The sequence below is a fragment of the Sipha flava genome, unplaced genomic scaffold (genome assembly GCF_003268045.1).
Source record: "Sipha flava isolate LNK unplaced genomic scaffold, YSA_version1 162_pilon_pilon, whole genome shotgun sequence".
Classification (NCBI taxonomy): Eukaryota; Metazoa; Arthropoda; class Insecta; order Hemiptera; family Aphididae; genus Sipha; species Sipha flava.
In genome coordinates this window covers 87,976-101,373 of record NW_020271810.1, presented here as the reverse complement: position 1 = coordinate 101,373, position 13,398 = coordinate 87,976, and the positions used below count along the sequence as shown (strand labels likewise).

The 13,398-nt window shown below is 31.7% G+C and overlaps 1 pseudogene; it reads right to left on the bottom strand.

Annotated features, from left to right (window-relative positions):
• Positions 1–9,114: 9,114 nt before the first annotated feature.
• On the bottom strand, positions 9,115–9,632 carry LOC112679457 (annotated as a pseudogene).
• Positions 9,633–13,398: the final 3,766 nt, after the last annotated feature.

The following is a 13,398-nucleotide window of genomic DNA, read 5'->3' as shown; positions in this document are numbered from 1 at the left end:
TAGCGATTGTCGCTTAAAACGGTTTTAAGTACTAAATTATTGGTCATTTCTCTCAGATTTAAAACATCAGCGGGACACTTTTGCGTGGAAATTAGTGAATTTGACGGGTGCTTGACACGTGATTTACGTATTTAATGAGTGCTCAAACATCGACCACGATTTCGCACACCTCGACACGTATACGTAAAACTTAACAGAGAAAAAAAACACGGACACTGGTCCGTACGTATATGTTGCGGTGATAATTATACCGTGTAAACGAATTAAAAATAAATTGTTCGTCGAATTAAATATTAAATACCATTGAAATCGTAAATCATTAATTTCTAATCATACGCTTTATGCTACGAATGTACGTGCGCTGTTTATACAGACGTTAATTACTACGATCTATGTATACTACTATGCGGATGTCGCTTGAATATGAAAACAAATGCAAATGAGAAAATTGTTTATTTATTAAAGCGTTAGTTACGTTGCCGAACGATTCCGAAGGAAAGAAAAACGCTTCGCTTTCTTCTCTATGTACGTTTAAATCCCGAATTATGCGAATAAATTAAGTAGCCGCGTACAAAACGTAATGTAAACGTAATGTAAACGCGTTGGAAATACATTTCTGATTGTGTATATATGTGAGTATATGTGTATGTATGTGATTGTGTATGTATGGAAAATAAGCGTGGCTACACATTATTTTTTTCTTAGCCCATTTTAACGAAATCGCGTATGAGAATTCTGTTGTAAACGCAACATTACGTTTGCATGTCGTAAAATTGACGTGGTCATAAAAATTGATTACATTGATTATATTTTCAGCGTTAAAATGTGTATATGTATTATACAATTACGGGCGAGACGTTAGCGCATGCGATGATTCGTTTTACTGGAATTAAAAATAATCCGTTATCCCACGATGAAACACGAGAGCGACACGAATAGCGCGAATCACCCGTGTACGTCTTGATCGTCGTGCGTTAAGGGTTCGACGTAAGACCTTGTGTCGATGAACGCGTGTAATAACATCATGAGGACATTTTACGTTTCAGACAAAATAACGTGTTCCGCGTATAAGGACTACTACTGTGGGTGATATGACTAAGAAAAATATAATAATAATAATGATCAAACATAATCTTCTTCAGGGTCATTTACTTCAACGGCGTTGACTTATGGCTGTATGTTGCCCAACTAAAACGCGCACCCAAGTCTCCTCCCGATTTGTCTGCCGGACAGATCGACAATCTCCGTTCGACTAATGTCTGAAGGTTATGACGAATAAAATTTGAAATCGTGAAGTCGTCTTGTATAATACTTATAATATATGCGACAATTGTATTTTCTTCAATCGAAAACGGTATGTATTGTTTATACGATGTACATCATGTTATGTTTAATAAATCGACCATTTCTGGCCCGAATAATTGGCTCGAACAAGTTTTCAAACTTTCTGATTTCATATACGTATACGACTTGTAGTTAGTTTTCTGTTTGAATCATACCGATACTTTTAAAGTTTCCGGTTTTTCTTTTTCTTCTCGTTTTAAAAGAGACATTTTAAAGTATAAATATCAGTGCAGTATTATCGGTATTCTTAAACATTGAGAATTATTTAATTTTAACTAATCAAACATAATTTTTAGATTTTATTAAATATTCAAAATTTGAACATAATTGATTAATATCATGTTTATGAATCGGTACAACTATTATAAGTTGCATTCTAGAATCGGGTATAGCCGGTGGGTACTGTTTAGTAATTGTTTGTTCCGAATAATTAAATATGTGATTCTATATAATAAATAATTGATTCTAGTATGGATTTGGTAACTCATATCATATTATGTTATAACTCATATCAACTTATGCCCAGCTATCAGATCCACATATTGAATTCACCCGTAATTTTCGCGGAGTGTATTATATACGTAAATATTATCATTTTGATCGATATTAATTTATCGAACATTTAACGAACATATTGACTGTTTTCGTAATATAATCATTAATCGCTGAGAGTGCCAAAAGATTTCAACATTCTATTTAGAACTCTAAATACAACTAGATAACGATTTAAGCTATATTTCATACATACGTGTCTGTAGTTCTGTTGCCGTTTTATAAAAGCACCAATCGAATGAATTTTGAGACAGGGTATATTATGACCTGGGCTGCGAATGCACCGAAAGACCATAAAATATGCATAGAATAATAATGTATTAAATTCTGACGAAATATGTAATGAAATATGCTCTTTTAGAATCAATATTTATTTATTTTTTTGTTACATGTTATAACGTGTAACTTTTAATTAAAAAAAATGTCGGATCATTAAGGAACAGTCACTTAGACTTTTTGCCACTGCGAGTCAAGTCTAGTCACGCGTATGTTTCGTGATACATTGAACTATAAACCTATTTATAGATATTTCAGTCAGTAATTAGATGTCTCATTTGTTGGTCTTATGATGGAAAGAGGCGGGTTAGAGAGCAAAACCAAAAATATGTGGTACACGGTTTTATAATAAAATTGCATCAAATTACTGAAAATAAGAATATAGCTGTATAAATTTAAGTAGAACTATAAATGCGTAATTCTAGGACAACTACAATGGTCCGTGTACTGATAATATATTGTGTTTACGTTACGTGAAGTAAATTATAAGCTGATTAAAAATACATTGTATGCCGCATATTGTTTATTTAAACTGAAAATCACACATTGATGAGACGTGGAATACTGGAAATGGACTGAAAAGTAGAAAAGGATGGCTGTATGCTAACAAATTGTAAGTAGTTAAATGGTGTCCGTTGTATGAATGTTACTTATGTACTAAGTTTGCGATAAGAGAGAGAGAGCGAAAAACATAGCATTAAAAATGTTTGATGATTGCAGAATTAACATTTACAAAGTGCTACATACCGTAAGTAAATACATCCATAAATTACCCATAATTTAACTAAAAATATGATCGAATAAACATCGAAATAATATATCGTAAACATGTTTATCGAGATTGTAGAAACATTCAAGTTTTATCCACCTTGGCATAGTTAACGATATAGGCACATGGCATAATACTCATGCAGTGTTGATGCGGCACACGCGAACTTGACACTATAAAGGGAATACCATATAGGTGTTCGTCCTGAAATTGTCGTGAACTTGTTTTCATTATTTCCGGAGGTAATGCAGTTAACGTGAACGCGCAGCTAGAGTATAATAATTATGGATTTATCGATTTATTGCTGTTTGTACGAGGTTTTTCTTCGGTTTTCGCATTCGCTATTATCTATAATTATACTATATAACATATTCCTACCATAATACAACAAACGCCAATAGTCATCCTTTTTGTTTTAAAGTTATTCGTGGGTTGAGGCCATTTTGAATTCTAAATTAGTGCCTTCACATTCGGGATGGAATGAAAAACGATATTTCTCGTAATAGGTATTATTATTATTACATTCTTTGAGATTATTTTCGTTCGTAAAATATTTGTAGTGTAATTGATCACTATTTTATATAGGTATATACTACCACGTGAACTCTTGCGAATGGTCAGTATAATTATAAATGCAACCGTCAATATTGCCATAATAAACGTGCAAGTGCAATCAGTACCTAATTTATAAAACAAATATTTTATTTTCGAGAGTTGTGTAAGTTTTGTTGAACATTTATAATTGTGTAGTTTGAATAATACGAAAACAATTACGAATCAGTAAAATCAGTAAATTTTGTTACGATAAAATTTTAGTTTTAATTTGACAACGGTCGTTTTATTATATAATAATTATTATAAATTGATGTGAATTATTGAAAAAACAGAGACAATGAGCAGTTTCGATATTGTTACGATATTATAAAAATTAAAAAAAAAACTATAAAGTTTATAAAAATAATATTTTAATATACAAGTAGGTATGAAATAGGTATACATAACTAGTATTATAACTTCATTTATTTGATAAGTCCTCAAATATTTTTTTTTTTTCGTTTTTTCAATAAAAATGTTTTTGAAAATAAATTTGAAACGCATTCGATTTTTTGGTCCAACGATTCAACAACTAATAATAATTTACCAAAACATGTGTATATATGGTACGAATGTTTAACATAATTTATACTCATATTGTCTGAAATTAAAAAACTATTTTCTATATAGCCCTAGTAGAATCGTTTAACACAATCGTCAATATGAATCGATTGTTTTGTACAATAATTAACAGTGCAACTGAAATCCTTAGTACTAAATGTTATGGCCAAAGCTTTTCTTGCCGTTTGTATTTAATATCTTACAATATTGACAGTTGACGGGTTTTCTCCGATCAGTATAGTTATTGATGTGATGACAAGTTGATAACGTAACCACAGTTATTAAAAATTTGCTAACAACGGACACGTCTGAAAATACCCCTGCACCATGTAGGTATAGTGATTTATTTAGCTTGAAAAGCTATCTTCGAAGCTTATTTGAAAATAAAATATATGTTAATAGATATTGCAGCACTACGGCTGCAAAAAATATTACTGACAATAAGACCGAGAGCATATTAAATATTAATTTATGGTTATACAATGAGAGGGAATAATTTTTTAAAATTATTTTTTCGTAAATCATATAAAAAAAATAGAAAAAAGATTTACCACGCATTTTTATGAACGGTATAACTGTTTTTTTTTTTCGTATATTTCTAATGACACATTTACGTGGTTAATATTATTAATATATGCTAATGAAAACTTATTAATAATCGGAAATAATAACAATTAATAAAACACGGATCCAATGTTTCGCTAATTTGATGAGATTTGTTTTATAACACTTATCGAATACAGTTGTACAGTTGTTATAGATAACTGTAACAATAATAACAAAGTCTTATTGGCGTATAATTGTATACTTACACTACACTTTTACGATAATTATTGTGTTCAACACTAAAATTAATTAACAATTTAATATTATAATATTCTTATAGGTACTTATGAATAATATAATTATATTTAAACAAATATATGGTACCTACATGTATTCCACTTTTATTTATTAAAGTTTTCAATCATATTTGATAATAACACAGAGAACCTATTGAATGTCGACAGTGTACAAACAGATGATTTATTACAGTTCCACGCAATTGATTAATTAATTATAATTTGTATTCATTTATTTTGTTTGCATGGTGCATTCCGATCAATTATTTATCTAATTTATTGGACAGTAATGAAATGAATAAAACCAAGGATTTAGTTGGAACCAATACATATTTTTGAATTTATGTACCATAAATGTAATGAATTGATTTTCAATTGTTTTCTTATAATTTTTAAATGTTCATCGCCGAGCTGAATAAATTATATACACGCCTTTAAAACGCAACTACAGAAATCATTTTTAAGGGGATACAAGTGCTGCATGTGTTTATTGTACAGCTCAGTTTTGATTACCAATTCGTGTCATAGCATTGACTATTTATTATTAATAAATTAATTTTACTAAATAAATAGGGTTGCGAACTATTCATTTGCTTTCATGACACGATGTCTACATTTACAGTTTTTATAGTAATCATTATCATCCGACAACCAGAATATGATTCTACATCAATACGCCTGTACATTACGCCGTATACTGATATACGTGCATTCAGCATAATCATACACATCTACAACTATGATTATAAAAAGTCCACCGAACGTTGTTGAGTAATTTACTATAGGACAGGTACCTACATTTAATTTTGTAATACCCTTGACTTTAAAAACTCTCAATGCTAATAACCTTATTATTATGCAACTATAATTATCAATGTAAAAAAATCACAGCAGCTATATAGTATAAGACGTAGGCGTTGTATTAATCCTAATCCCAGAATACGAACCGATGGAATAAAATAATATTATGATTCCATTCTCGGTAATTGCAAACATGGTCATGTATATTAATACATATTATCATATGTACCACATGCAAGATCTATATTAAAGGAAAAGTCAACTTTACTTCCATCGTTTTACAATAATATGTACCCGCGAACAGCGATAGAAACTCAATTTGATTTTAGTTGACTTGTTAGTACCAATTAGGTATTTACACTTTTATCACTATAGTTCAAAGTTGATTAGCCAAAACCGTAGATATTGTGCGTAATACGCGATACACAAACGTTTGAAAATAGCAGTAATGAAACAATACGAGGAACGGTGGAAATGTGATTTACTTCGGATAGAGTGCTATAAGTTAGTTGCTCATAAACAATGTACAAGGTGGACGAATCGATGGTTAAGATTTAAAAATATACGTACAATTGTTCTGAAATTATTCATTTTTTTTTTTTTTGTAGATTTTAATAATTAACAATATTAATTATTAATATTAAAATAAGGACCGATATACCTATACATACAATATTTTAAGACATCATATATTACATTTCAATATTGTTTATTTTTTTTTTGGTCTAAATGATTGAATTATCTTGATTGCACGTTGAATGTTGGTTGAAATGTAATTAATCAATAACATATAATTGCATAATAATAACGTGGTATATAGTAGATATGCAGAAGACAATTCATTACACAAATAATAAAAAACATTTGTTAAGCTCCAATTTTACCTAGTTTAGAAATTGTGTGCTGTTAAATTGTTTTCTTTACTCATCAGAATATTATCCTGCCGGAGAAAGAATTTTAATCTGACACAATCTTAACAATTACAACTTTGGAAATGAATTCGGTGTATATCGAGTAATAGTATGCAGCACGAACGCAATAAAAAATTAATACAAATATTAGGTACATACGTTTAAAATCGCATAGATTGACTATACGAAAAGTAAACATTTTTAATGGTGTGAATCGGAACAATAATAAAAATAAATTATTATTATTATTTATAATAATAAAAATGATTACACGTTTTAAATATTATGCTGTTGAGCAACCGTCCGGTACAAAATTATACTATAAGACTGACCGCATCATTTAAATGGAATGTCGCCATGTTTTAACGATGATAACGGAGATTTACGCAAACGCGACCGTGATAAATAATAGTGATAATTATATAAAGTTATACAATGCTAATGGCTAACGGACGAGTAGGTATATGATAATATATTACACTGTCCTTCCAAAATATTCGCCCGCCCGTATGTACTAGCTACAGCACACCGAGGAATTCGGAAAGTACAACCCTGCGAATAGTAGTTTTGTATAATATTTACATTTTACTGATTATGAATTCAATTACATTTTAATTAGTCGTAGTTTTTTTTCTCATTCCGTTTGTCACATGATAATTAATAAAAACTGAATTCATAATGTCACGGGGAAGATGAGGTACGTGTACGTTGTGTCGTGTTTCGTGTAAAATATAAATGATCGTTTGTCTCATCTCGTCAAGAATACCTGCCGTACGCGATGGTTAAAAAAATATAAGCGCTTATTATTCATTCGAAATCGTAATGAAGTCATTATAATGATATAACACTGTTGTCCGTAGACATTTCACTACATTTAACGCGCGTGGAAAACGTTTCACACTACATAATAATAGGTATTGAAAAATCGCTGAACTCCGCAGCTAGATCGCATCGAATAGGAGGGAAAGTCTTTTATCCTGTTCCAGTGTATTTTATTATGAATACAAATACGAAGAAAAGTAATAATTGTGTTTGAAAAAGAAATCGCTGCGTGTTCGTTTTTTCCTAAACTAAATTGGTGATTCACAATCGGATTTTTCTAATCAATCATTGTCGCCACGAATCTGAAGTCGTTATTATCACATGGATCCCGTAACTCTATTTACGTTCTAGATTATGTTATAAGCTGACGTAGAGCGCGAGTGTTCACAAGATATACACGACATCTGTAACACTATCGGCGACTCGTATATTATGTGAAAAGAAATCTTGTCGAAAATAAATAAATAAATGAATAAATAAACGAATAAAATCAAATAAAAACAGTTTTCGAACAAATTTAAACGTGTGAAAGTGAAGTGATGTGATCCGAACGTAGTTGGTTATATATTTGGTATATATGCCTAAATGCATATGCGCGCGTATTCGTAATTTTACGTCATTCATTGCCCGCGATTTAATATTTGTTCTCGAAACGTTTATCCTGTGTACTATACTGGTGCAACTGCATAGTACCTATAATAATAATAATGGTTTTCATCTTTGACTCTCCGACGAGTGAAAATAGAAAGTAGCACAATATTTACACACACACACTCACACACACACACACACTCGTGCGCGTTATAGGCCTATGAGTCGTGTTTCCACTGTAAATGTTACATACGTGCGTGTATATATACGAGTTTAAGCTGTTCATACACTCGTCGTACAGTTTGTTTAAGGTTTTACCGGTATGCAAATGAGCGTGCAACGCATTCGGTTTGTCTTTTACAAACACGCGGGCACAGTATATGTATTCTTAAAATTATGCTGTCCTTTAGAGATGATTATAAGTGCAATGTCTGCGAAAATCATATTTTCGGGAAAACCGGTTTTTACTAACTACTTTTTTTTTCTCATCTTTATTCCCGTAATTTTTTCATCAAATATTTTCGTTCGTAGGCAGAGTCGACCGTTGTCGCCGTTTTGACCGTTATTATACTAACAGAATATATCACATTTTTCTTCAACAAGGTCGTATTACATAATATAATATGGCGATTACAATAAATAGATACACCTGCGTGTATAGTTACCGTAGTGCTTATGATGTTTAAACATTTATGACTGTTCGTCGTATAAACTCAATGTGAATAGTATACGAATCGCATAACGGGAATGACGTTCAGAAATACCATTTACGCGTAATGAGTTGGAAAAAATTACGTGTTTAACATTCAATATAAATGTAATGAGCAAGGCTATGAAATTAATGCAATTAGAAACTATTTAAATATGAATGTATATATGCACTAAAAACTGACAAAATATGCTCTAATTTTTCAAAAATATACAAAAAAACAATAAAAATGTAAATTTTCTTTTTTTCTTTTTTTTTTTACAATTCTTTACCGATTTTAGTTTAAAAATTAGTATTGTTATATATTGATATGAGTATATGACCCATTGGACTTGACTAGTCTTAATCGTCGTCGTATACAAGATCTATAAAATAAATATGCTTGGAATAGATTATGTTTCTACTTAAAATTATATATTTTACCTTTAAAGTAGTTATTGCATTGTACAATCAATGATTTCTTTAGATTTTCAAACTTGAAAGATCTCCTGTTTGGTGCCGACAAAGTTCTATATAAAGAAAAGGAGCGTTCTACGTCTAACGAAGTTATTGGGGCAAACTTTAAATACGTCATGACTAGTTAAATCCTCTAGTATATTCAAACCTACGTTTTCTTTTTCGCCAGTTAATATTTTTAAAATATTACACATAATTTGAAATCCTTTATTTTTGTTGAGAACTGTTTGTAATTTTTTATTAATAGCAGTACAAGCAGTTACTGTTAATTAACTAAATTTTATCGAAATATTTTGTAACATTTCAATAGCTTCAGATGAGAAAATACCTTGTTTTTGTAGATGCGTTTTAGCTATAGGAAGACATTAGAAATTTGAATGTATGTAAGCCTAATTTCTTTTCATTTGTTTAGATTTAAAATATTTTTTAGCATATTGTATTTAGCATCATAGTACAAGTTACGTGAACCTATTTTGTAGACAACACTTTTAATGTATCATCTGCCTTCGTCATATAAGGCGCAGTATCACTTCAAAAAAGTTCTGAACAAACTGTATTATGCTTTGTTTTTTGTAAATGTTGAAGGTGTAACAAAAAAAAATTCACCTGCACGATCCGGGAGTAATGTGCCAATAATGACTGAAGCGATAAAACGACCCTCAGCATCTGTTGTCTCGTCAATCGACACCCAAATTTTCTTTCCCACTACTTTTTTTTTTATTTCTGTAATCATTTCCTGGTAGTAATAATCAACATTTCCTTTGCGCAATGTTGTTTGATCTGGAATATTTTATTAAAATTTGATTGAAATGTGTATTGCTCGATTTATTAAGCGGGATGTTAGCACTGAATATGGCTTTACATAAATCATTGTTGAATGAAGATTTTGATGACGAATCTTGTGAAATAAGTTGCTGATATTTTTTTTGTCTTCTACACGATTGATTTCCCTTCGATGTTTTTTATTTGCAATGTGTTGCGTCACAGAAAAACCTTTATCATTGGCTATTTAGATATTGCATAGTGCACAAAATATAATTTTATTGACCGTTGTAAATATGTTTCCAAATTCCGAAACGTAGGTTTTTAAACGGGTCAAAACCGATGATTTTTCTTTTGGCGTTTTTTTTTTGGCGATATTATTTGAAAAAATACAACAAGTATGAAGTATTGAACACGCGCAATAAATCAATTAAACAACGAAATCAACACGAATAATAATAATACTGGAACACACACAAACCACACGTTAGTCGAATCCTTTTTACTATGCATTGTAACAAAAAAAAAATCATGCAAATGTATTAACTAACCTGGTAATGAGAAATATAATACATTTACATCAATTGTATTAAAAACCACATGGTTATTTAATGTAGCATTTTTATCCGTGCTTAAATGTTGTACGTCGTATTGCCGTATGTATATTACATGGTATAACTTATAACGAAAAAACCGTTTTGAAATTACACAATTAATGGAAGACTTAATAAGAACTTAATAAGAAGACTAATTAAGTGTTGCAGTGTGAAGAACGTCTACATAATTAACCCACATGCATTTTTTTTTCTATCTTAAAATACTGTATTTACTGTAATACTCGTATTTCTGTGCAACTGTATAACAACTGTATTTTAAAATAAATTTTTCCATTAAATTTATTTATTTTATTTTACTGTATTTGACCATAATAAAAAACAACGAAAAACAGAAATGAAACCTATGAGTTGAAACTGAAATTATATGAAATTTTAATTTAATAGAATCGTGCCGACGGGTATCGATCGAAAGTGAACTACTATATTGTTGATTCTTTCTCTTATCACTATTTTAAATATAGTGAAATGTTCGATTTCCACCGATTCCACTGGTCCGTGCAGCGTTCTCCGAGTTCTACGCCTTTGAACCGCTCGAGTCGTGTTCCTGTCGCCTTCACACTAAAACGTAGATGGACTGCGGTCTCGTGCGTTCCACTGCGGTCGTGAAGAATCTCGGGGTGTCCGAAACGGGGTGGGGGGGGATTGAAATGAAATAAAGTATATTATTATGACTACGATCATAATTAAATATAATAATCGCGTAATAGTTCACCGGACGTCTCTCGTACGCGAGTGTACACGACTACCATTAAATATTGTGCAACAGTGCCAACAACATTTGACGCTCGTATCGTAATAAACTCGCACGCACGTTGTGTGCAATTAACTGCTCGTAATCCGGTTTCGCGTCCGCGTCCACGACTACTGGGTTGCACGAGGGCGCGGGCGCGAATAATGGCGGGAAGGGTGAATTAAAAAAAAAAAAAAGGATTAAAAAATATTGGGATAAAAAAAACCCACGATAAACCCGTATTGGGCAAAAAGAACAAACGGACAATAACTAAATAAATAAATCTCGACGCGCTTTTTCTTCGTAATAAACATAATAAGTGCGTGCGCGCGTAGCGCACAAATACACGCACGTGTCGTCGCGCGATAATAATTTACCGGTGGCGTCGTCGTGGCCCGCGGATGACCTAGTCCGGGTACCCGCGCGTCGTCGTCCTACGCTCGCGCGAATCAACGCGACGTATGTTACCATAATAACTGTAATGTATTCGGTTCAGCACGGTTTTTTCTCTCTTCTCCGTTCATCTTTTCCCATTGCCATCGCGCGTAACACGGCCGTATAATTTTCGATAACGTTGCACGCCCCGCGGAAATTCGGACACGATCGTAATACCGAGCGCTTCGGTTTCTTCGTCCGCGGAAAACGCTGTGGCGCTGCGAATCGACCGCGACCGGGGATTGTACGTGACCGCGCGGCAATCGGCGGTACCTACTACGAATTTTGTTTCGCGTTCCGTTATGTACCCCAAACCGGGTTCCGGTCACGTGGTCACGATCTGGATCTTTGACATGACCGTTCGTCTAAATCCAAACGGTTTTCAACCACTACCTCTCTCACCGGATCACTATTCGAACTGTGTTTGCAAATCGAATCCGCGCGTTTACTTCGTGCACGATCGTTTTCGTCTCCAGAGTGTACGCGCACGCATCTCGATTCCGTGGCACGACTGCAGTAAAGCTTTGGCGGGGTTAGGACGGGAATGAAAACGGTAACCCGGTTCACGGTTTCGTTAACTCGTAACAACCGAACCATGAAACTCTAGTGAACGTTAGTGTGATCATTGGTCAAGCACCGCAAGCATTTTCAACCAGTAGATGTGTTGGCTAGATTATTACGCAAATTGGGCGTCGGATAAATAGTGTTATTACTATAGGTCAGCGGTTTCCAAACTTTACTCCACGGAGCTCTTAGGGTACCGCAATTGTTTTTTCAAGGGCTCCGTTCGTTTTTTAATAAAAAATGTAATAATATAACAGTTATTAATCGTTTTTTTAAATAACGAACATACATTAAGAAGATTCCATCAAAGCAGATATAATTTACCTATGTGAGTGTACATTCAATATAATTGTTTAATTTTTTTAGATAATAAGCATTCCCATTCCAGGTATTATCCGAACAGATATACTATATTTAAATGTAATATTAAATATACATTATATCATTTTGAGTTTCTTCCTATATACAGGGCCGTATTAGCGTATAGGCACTATTGGCACTTATAGCCCACAAACATTTTGAACTTACAAAAATGAAGCTATGATTTTTTGGTAATATTTTGTTTTTTTTATTATTATTTTAATTTGATACATTCAACCCGTACGATTGAACACGTTTGCAGAAGTAAAATAATTATGTATAAGAATTTACAGACAATAATAATTATATTACTCATATATTGTTTTTTCAATGTTTTCGTAATCGTAATTCATACATCAACTATTAGGCAAAATAAATTATCTTCATTATTGGTACTTGCAATTGAACACGAATTGCTCCAAGATATTGATACTGAAAAAGTAATTGAATCATTTGCAAATAAAAAATGTTTTGTAACTATAAAGTTATAAATACGTAATATACTACACAGTATTTTTAATTTTTTTTTGTCTGTTTTTTTTTTGTTTTACACTTAATTATAAGGATTACATAATTATTCAAAATGGTATAAAAAAATATTGTTTTTTATGGTATTTTTATAATAAAATTAATTGTTTCTAAGATTTTATTTTTTAAAATTATTATCATATAAAAAAATAAAAGTTATAATATAAAATGTTA